Source organism: Oncorhynchus keta, chromosome 19, assembly GCF_023373465.1.
Source record: "Oncorhynchus keta strain PuntledgeMale-10-30-2019 chromosome 19, Oket_V2, whole genome shotgun sequence".
NCBI classification, from domain to species: domain Eukaryota; kingdom Metazoa; phylum Chordata; class Actinopteri; order Salmoniformes; family Salmonidae; genus Oncorhynchus; species Oncorhynchus keta.
The window spans coordinates 58,945,720-58,954,456 of record NC_068439.1 but is presented as its reverse complement, the minus strand read 5'-3'; positions in this window follow the sequence as shown (position 1 = coordinate 58,954,456).

The following is an 8,737-nucleotide window of genomic DNA, read 5'->3' as shown; positions in this document are numbered from 1 at the left end:
AATGGTTGTAGTCTTACAATGTGTATTAATCCAAAGCGGTAGGCAAGAGAATGGTCGTGGACAGGCAAAATGGTCAAAACCAGATCAGAGTCCAGGAGGAACGAAGTGCCAGACAGGCTCATGGTCAAGACAGGCAGAATGGGCAGGTACAAAGTCCAGAAACAGGCAAGGGTCAAAACCATGAAGATTAGAAAAACGAGAATGCAAAAAAACAAGAGAACGGGAAAAACGCTGGTTGACTTGGAAACATACAAGACGAACTGACACGGAGAGACAGGAAACACAGGGATAAATACACTAGGGAAAATAAGCGACACCTGGAGGGGGTGGAGACAATCACAAGGACAGGTGAAACAGATTAGGGCGTGACATTATGGGGTATTGTGAGTAGATCATCGACACACAATTTACATTTAATACATTTTAAATTCAGGCTGTAACACAACAAAATGTGAAAAAGATAAGGGGTGTGATTAATTTCTCAAGGCAGTGAAGGAGGCCAGTCCCATATAGGCTAAAATTCCCTTTATTTGTAATTTTATTCTGTTGATGGCTGTTTACACTACTGAATTGGTCTCCCAGGGAGGACTTGGCCTACAGGCCATGATTCATTTTTGAAAATCAAGATTATAGACTGCCTTTTTTGCACATACCCTCTTTTCTTATGTTTTTATATACACTCCCGAGTGGCACAGCGGTCTAAGGCACAGCGGTCTAAGACACAGAATCTCAGTGCAAGAACGGTCACTGCAATCACTGGTTCAAATCCAGGTTGTATCACATCTGATTTGCCCAAAGGGCCGTGCACAATTGGCCCACTGTCTGCGGTTATAATTTGTTCTTAACTGACTTGCCTAATTAAATAAAGGATACTATATATATATATATATATATAGTGTAGAGCACCTAATTGAGGGTACACCATGTTTAAGGTAATTTAACATCTTGCGTCGAGCCATCCCGGATCCGGAATCGTGAATACAGCCTCAAGCTCATTACCATAACGCAACATTAACTATTCATGAAAATCGCAAATGAAATGAAATGAATCTATTTGCTCTCAAGCTTAGCCTTTTGTTAACAACACTGTCATCTCAGATTTTCAAAATATGCTTCTCAACCATAGCAAACTAGCATTTAGCATTTTGCGTTTAGCGTTAGCATTTAGTGTTAGCATTTAGCATTAGCATTTAGCGTTAGTATTAGCAGGCAACATTTTCACAAAAACCAGCAAAAACATTCAATAAATCATTTACCTTTGAAGAACTTCAGATGTTTTCAATGAGGAGACTCTAAGTTAGATAGCAAATGTTCAGTTTTCCTGAAAGATTAGTTGTGCAGGAGAAATCGGTCCGTTTTCTGCGTCATGTTTGGCTACCAAAAAAAACCTCAAATTCATTCATCCAAACGCCAAACTTTCTTCCACATTAACTCCATAATATCGACTGAAACATGGTAAACGTTGTCTAGAATCAATCCTCAAGGTGTTTTTCACATATCTCTTCATGATATATCATTCCTGGAAGTCTCCTCTCTGTCTCAATCACATGGATGAATGCGAGCAGCTTGGAGATTACGCAACAATTTCAACAAAGGACAGTGGGCGGACCCCTGGTAAATGTAGTCTCTTATGGCCAATCTTCCAATGATATGCCTACAAATACATCACGGAGAAACGATAGAAAGGGCAGGCTAATTCGTGGCGCTTTCACAGCCATATAAGGAGACAATGGAAAACAGAGCCTCAAAAATAATATAATAATATAATAATATATGCCATTTAGCAGACGCTTTTATCCAAAGCGACTTACAGTCATGTGTGCATACATTCTACGTATGGGTGGTCCTGGGGATTGAACCCACTACCCTGGCGTTACAAGCGCCATGCTCTACCAACTGAGCTACAGAAGGACCACAAAATCCTGCTCATTTCCTGTTTGAAGTTGCATCTTGGTTTCGCCTGTAAGATCAGTTCTGGGGCACCCACAGATAATATCTTTGCAGTTTTGAAAACGTCAGAGTGTTTTCTTTCCAAAGCTGGCAATTATATGCATAGTCGAGCATCTTCTTGTGACAAAATATTGCGCTTAAAACGGGCACGTTTTTTTATCCAATAATGAAATAGCGCCCACCTAGCTTCAACTGGTTAAACCATATTGCTAATAATAATGAAGATAATGTATCAAGAGCTATTACTCCTACAGCCATCCTATTTCACTGTTTAGGCGTGCATATCTGTTATATCTAGACTTTTATTTCATTTCCCACCCTAACTCATCAAGTCTACTTACTTACATTTTAAAGGTCTGAAGGGGTAAATGGTTACTTATTTGGTGTTTTAGTTTATTTATTAATACTGTACCTTAAGTGCTAAAAATATACATATGTTTCTTAACTGCTTTTGGACTGGGGGGCAGTATTGAGTAGCTTGGATGAATAAGGTGCCCAGAGTAAACTGCCTGCTACTCAGGCCCAAAAGCTAGAAAATGCATATAATTAGTAGATGTGGGTAGGAAACACTATGAAGTTTCTAAAACTGTTTGAATGATGTCTGTGAGTATAACAGAACTCATATGGCAGGCAAAAACCTGAGAACAAAATCCAACCAGGAAGTGGGAAATCTGAGGTTTGTAGTTGTTCAAGTGATTGCCTAGCTACTATGAAGGGGGAGCGAATAAGAGCTGTTTGACTGAGGTCTGGCAGAATGCCACGAGCAAATTCACGCGCTCAGCCGTGAGAGCGAGCTCCGTTCCTTTTCATTTCTAAAGACAAAGGAATTGTCTGGTTGGAGTATTATTGAAGATTTATGATTAAAAAAACATCCTAAAGATTGATTATATACATCGTTTGACATATTTCTACAAACTGTAATGTAACTGTTTTGACTTGTCGTCTGAAAAAAGTGCCCGCGCCTTGTGAATTTGGATTTGTGAACTAAACGCGCGAACAAAAAGGAGGTATTTGGACATAAATTATGGACTTTATCGAACAAAACAAACATTTATTGTCGAACTGGGATTCCTGAGAGTGCATTCCGATGAAGATCATCAAAGGTAAGTGAATATTTATAACGCTATTTCTGAGTTTTGTGACACCACTCTTTGGTTGAAAAATGGCTGTATGTTTTTCTGTGGCTAGGCGCTGACCTAACATAATTGCATGGTGTGCTTTTACCATAAAACTCTATTTAAATCTGACACAGCGGTTGCATTAAGGAGAAGTTTATCTTTAATTGTGTGTTTAACACCTGTATCTTAGATCAATGTTTATGAGTATTTCTGTAATTTGACGTGGCTCTCTGCACTTTCACCGGATGTTGCTGAACATAACGCACCAATTTCAAATTAGGTTTTTGGATATAAAGATGAACTTTATCGAACAAAACACACATTTATTGTCTAACATGGAGTCCTGGGAGTGCCATCCGGTGAAGATCATCATTCTTTTGGTGTTTTTCATAGGACACTAAAGAGGCCTTTCTATTGACTAAGTTTTCATATCTGTGAACTTAATTGCCTTCCTTCTGTAAGCTGTTAGTGTCTTCACGACCGTTCCACAGGTGCATGTTCATTAATTGTTGATGGTTCATTGAACAAGCCTGGGAAACAGTGTTTCAACCCTTTAAAATGAAGATCTGTGAAGTTATTTGGATTTATATGAATTTTCTTTGAAAGACAGGGTCCTGAAAAAGGTACATTTCTTTTTTTGCTGAGTTTATGAGCTTATCAACTCTAAAGATAGCAATTAAATGTTCAATAATACCATTATTTTTTAAATATAATGTCAATGCTAGCTATTCTCTCTTGGAATTGAAAGGCCTTAATAGTCCTATTAAACTGTCTTGATATCCTTGATTTCCTATTGGAAATGGACAGCTTATGGTGCTGAAAGTAGGCTAATTCGAGTAGGTATAGTTCATTTCAACCGTCTTCATCTTGCGTGCGAACTGGCCTATAGCCTATGTTCTGTTCAGTTTGAGAAGGAGTGAGCGAAGATGAGTTGTAGGACCAGAGGTCAACTTTGATTGTTTGCTACTACTATAATTTATTTTATTAAAAACAATATGTTTTTTGCTTATTATGTATACATCAGAGTTATTGACATCACAATAAGCCATATTCAAGTAACTTAATTTGTGGTGCTGAAGCAGCCGCGGCTCAATCAATCGGAAATGGACAGCTCATGGTGCTGAAAGTAGGCAAATTAATTTAATTATTTAACCGTCTTTATTTTAATTAGACTTTATACTAACAACAACAGGGTTTTGTGTTGGGCCCTATTTCTCCCTATTTAAGAAATCAGAGGCAGGCCTACCTGTTGACAGACAAAATTAGGCTATAGACTGCTATTTCCATACTGTAGTGTCAGTGAAGGGCTGTTAAGTTAAAACCAAGACTTGAATTGAGGGTGTATGAGAGGGTATGCCATAGTCCTACTTGTTTTTTTAATACTTTTTTTGGCCCTTTTTTCTCCCCAATTTCATGGTATCCAATTGTTTTAGTAGCTACTATCTTGTCTCATCGCTACAACTCCCGTACGGACTCGGAAGAGACGAAGGTTGAAAGTCATGCGTCCTCCGATACACAACCCAACCAAGCCGCACTGCTTCTTAACACAGCGCCATCCAACCCGGAAGCCAGCCGCACCAATGTGCCGGAGGAAACGTCGTGGCCGGTTACGACAGAGCCTGGGCGCAAACCCAGAGTCTCTGGTGGCACAGTACAGCGCCCTTAACCACTGCGCCACCCAGGAGCATAGTCCTACTTTTTATTCAGGAAAATGGCAAAAATAAATCTTATCAGATTATATAAAATGATCTACAGTATAAAATAGCTTTGATCCGTGATGCTTTATGCTAGAAACAAGCTATAAAATACCCGGGATAGTCTCTGATGCATATGGGGATATTATTGTTTTGTTTCTTTGACATTCAGAGGCTGAGCTAAATCCACTTATAGCTGAGGAGACACATTTTTTAAAATGTAATTCTGTCACTATTAACTGACTAAGCTATTCCCTGTACAATATAATATTTTAAAACCCAGGCAGCTTTTAGGGAAACACCTTCTCTCATTGGGTTAAGCCACAGAAGAAGAGTAGACATCAGTTAAAGCTTTCATTTTTCTGCGTCGGTAGGCCTACTCTGTCTGGGGTGGAAAGGTAGGCCTAACTTTTGAAAGTACCATAATCAGATTCCGAACGAAGTCTCTGTTACGTTCATTCGTTTAGAGATGGATTGGACCAAGGTGCAGCGTGGTCAGCGTACATCATTTTATTAGATTAACACGAAACAAAAATAACAAATTACCAGTGAACGAGAAGCTATATGCAGTGCAAAATGCAACTACACACAAACAAGATCCCACAAACTAAAGGTGGAAAAAAGGCTGCCTAAGTATGACCCCCAATCAGAGTCAACGATAGACAGCTGCCTCTGATTGGGAACCATACCCGGCCAACAAAGAAATAGAAAAACTAGAATGCCCACGATCTAACCCCAATCTAACCAAATAGAGAAATAAAAAGGCTCTCTAAGGTCAGGGCGTGAAAACTCTGGACCGCAGACTGTCGCTGGAGGCTCTGGACTGCCGACCATCGTTGGAGGCTCTGGACTGCAGACTGTTTCTGGAGATTCTGGACTGCAGACCGTCTCTGGAGACTCCGGGCCATGAATCATCACTGGAGGCTCCGGGCCATGGATCATCACTGGAGGCTCCTGGCCATGGATCATTACTGGAGGCTCCGGGCCATGGATCATCACTGGAGGCTCCGGGCTATGGATCATCACTGGAGGCTCCGGGCCATGGATCATCACTGGAGGCTCCAGGCAAGGGATCATCAAATCAAATCAAATCAAATGTATTTATATAGCCCTTCGTACATCAGCTGATATCTCAAAGTGCTGTACAGAAACCCAGCCTAAAACCCCAAACAGCAAGCAATGCAGGTGTAGAAGCACGGTGGCTAGGAAAAAGTCCCTAGAAAGGCAAAAACCTAGGAAGAAACCTAGAGAGGAACCAGGCTATGTGGGGTGGCCTTTTCTGGCTGTGCCGGGTGGAGATTATAACAGAACATGGCCAAGATGTTCAAATGTTCATAAATGACCAGCATGGTCCAATAATAATAAGGCAGAACAGTTGAAACTGGAGCAGCAGCATGGCCAGGTGGACTGCGGACAGCAAGGAGTCATCATGTCAGGTAGTCCTGAGGCATGGTCCTAGGGCTCAGGTCCTCTGAGAGAGAGAAAGAAAGAGAGAAAGAGAGAATTAGAAAGAACACACTTAAATTCACACAGGACACCGAATAGGACAGGAGAAGTACTCCAGATATAACAAACTGACCCTAGCCCCCCGACACATAAACTACTGCAGCATAAATACTGGAGGTTGAGACAGGAGGGGTCAGGAGACACTGTGGCCCCATCCGAGGACACCTCCGGACAGGGCCAAACAGGAAGGATATAACCCCACCCACTTTGCCAAAGCACAGCCCCCACACCACTAGAGGGATATCTTCAACCACCAACTTACCATCCTGAGACAAGGCCGAGTATAGCCCGCAAAAGATCTCCGCCACGGCACAACCCAAGGGGGGGCGCCAACCCAGACAGGAAGATCACATCAGTGACTCAAGCCACTCAAGTGACACACCTCTCCTAGGGACGGTATGAAAGAGCCCCAGTAAGCCAGTGACTCAGCCCCTGTAATAGGGTTAGAGGCAAAGAATCCCAGTGGAAAGAGGGGAACCGGCCAGGCAGACACAGCAAGGGCGGTTCGTTGCTCCAGAGCCTTTCCGGTCACCTTCCCACTCCTGGGCCAGACTACACTCATTCATATGACCCACTGAAGAGATGAGTCTTCAGTAAAGACTTAAAGGTTGAGACCGAGTTTGCATCTCTTACATGGGTAGGCAGACCATTCCTTAAAAATTGAACTTTATAGGAGAAAGCCCTGCCTCCAGCTGTTTGCTTAGAAATTCTGGGGACAATTAGGAGGCCTGCGTCTTGTGACCGTAGTGTACGTGTAGTTATGTACGGCAGGACCAAATCAGAGAGATAGGTAGGAGCAAGCCCATGTAATGCTTTGTAGGTTAGCAGTAAAACCTTGAAATTAGCCCTTGCCTTGACAGGAAGCCAGTGTAGGGAGGCTAGCACTGGAGTAATATGATCACATTTTTTGGTTCTAGTCAGGATTCTAGCAGCCGTATTTAGCACTAACTGAAGATTATTTAGTGCTTTATCCGGGTAGCTGGAAAGTAGAGCATTGCAGTAGTCTAACCTAGAAGCGACAAAAGCATGGATAAATTTTGCATCATTTTTGTACAGAAAGTTTCTGATTTTTGCAATGTTACGTAGATGGAAAAAAGCTGTCCTTGAAATGGTCTTGATATGTTCTTCAAAAGAGAGATCAGGGTCCAGAGTAATGCCGAGGTCCTTCACAGTTTCATTTGAGATGACTGTACAACCATTAAGATTGTCAGATTCAACAGAATATCTCTTTGTTTCTTGGGACCTAGAACAAGCACCTCTGTTTTGTCCGAGTTTAAAAGTAAAACGTTTGCAGCCATCCACTTCCTTATGTCTGAAACACATGCTTCTAGCGAGGGCAATTGTGGGGCTTCACCATGTTTCATTGAAATGTTCAGCTGTGTGTCATTCGCATAGCAGTGAAAGTTAACATTATGTTTTCGAATGACATCCCCAAGAGGTAAAATATATAGTGAAAACAATAGTGGTCCTAAAACGGAACCTTGAGGAACACCGAAATTTACAGTTGATTTGTCAGAGGACAAACCATTCACAGAGACAAACTGATATCTTTCCGACAGATAAGATCTAAACCAGGCCAGAACTTGTCCGTGTAGACCAATTTGGGTTTCCAATCTCTCCAAAAGAATGTGGTGATCGATGGTATCAAAAGCAGCACTAAGGTCTAGGAGCACGAGGACAGATGCAGAGTCTCGGTCTGATGCCATTAAAAGGTAATTTACCACCTTCACAAGTGCAGTCTCAGCGCTATGATGGGGTCTAAAACCAGACTGAAGCATTTCGTGTACATTGTTTGTCTTCTGGAAGGCAGTGAGTTGCTGTGCAACAGCCTTTTCTAAAATTTTTGAGAGGAATGGAAGATTCGATATAGGCCGATAGTTTTTTATATTTTCTGGGTCAAGGTTTGGCTTTTTCAAGAGAGGCTTAATTACTGCCACTGGAGGCTCCGGGCAATGGATCATCCCTGAAGGCTTGGGCAATGGATCATCACTGGAGGCTCCGGGCCATGGATCATCACTAGAGGCTCCGTGATATAGATCATCACTGGAGGCTTCGTGCCATGGATCATCACTGGAGACTTCTTCTGTTTTTTGCAAACAAGACATACTGATTTGCCATTGTAGAAATATGATAAGAGGCTTATCTCTCTGTCCATTCTTAGCCTGTAATTTCGGTAAAAGATTTTGCTAATATGTAAAATGGCATAGAATCGCATTGTCTGACTGCAAATACGATGATAGATTCATGCAATGCTTTTACTATGAAGGATATCTTTCCACACCTACTTTTCCCCACGGTGGTCTGCAAACCCACAACCTTCTGGCCCACAGCCCTGTGCACTATCAAATTCCCTGCACTGCCATATAATGCTTACAGGACAAAGGACACTTTCTAAAACTGCATATATAATGCTCTGGTCTGTTAAAGAAATGAGGTTAAATGGTAGACATGTTCTCTGTTATCCACTTT